The sequence below is a fragment of the Cariama cristata genome, unplaced genomic scaffold (genome assembly GCF_000690535.1).
Source record: "Cariama cristata isolate BGI_N322 unplaced genomic scaffold, ASM69053v1 scaffold29009, whole genome shotgun sequence".
NCBI classification, from domain to species: Eukaryota; Metazoa; Chordata; class Aves; order Cariamiformes; family Cariamidae; genus Cariama; species Cariama cristata.
Genome location: NW_009636754.1, coordinates 4,165 through 4,848, shown reverse-complemented (window position 1 = coordinate 4,848; position 684 = coordinate 4,165).

Genomic DNA, 684 nt, shown 5'->3' with positions numbered 1-684 from the left:
GGTCGGCCTGGAGCATCCTCTCCTGCCCATGTCCCCTGTCCCCTCCCGGTGCAGAGCTGGGGCATTGCTGGGTCCCAGGTGTCTAAAAACCCGCAGGAGCTCTGGGCTCCGTGCCTGCCACGGATTAACCGTATGGCCTTGGGTGTATCGCCGTGGCAGCCCACATCACCCCCTCGTGCCTCAGTTTCCCCATTCACCCATTCCAGAGAGCAGCACTCACCTGTGTTTAAAAACAAAACCAGATGCATCAAACCCTTGGGGGTCTCGGCAAGAAAAATGCTCCCCAAAGACGCGTGGCTGCAGGGCGGCTGAGATGAGTGCGGTGTTTTCATGGTACGCGGGGTTCCCTGCGCCGTGCCGGAGGCTGAAATGCCATCCGCAAGCTGCCCGGCGGCATGCTGCAGCCGGATGGGCAGGGGAAGGTCAAACCAGGCAACCCGGCTGCCAGGGTCAGCCCCAAATTTTGATGGAAACCAGTTGCTGGCTCTTCAGAAAGGGGGCTTTGTTGCTGTGGCTGGTTGCGAGCCAAAAGCCCCTCTCCCTCCCCAGCCCTTGGCCGTTCCCTCCCTCCCCAGGGCTGGGTCAGGCCGTGGCTTGTGAGCAGAAAGGGGCTTTTGTCTGCCTGCTCCGTGGGGACGGCTGAGTACGGTGGGGATGGCCGAGTGCTCGACCCCAATTGCAATT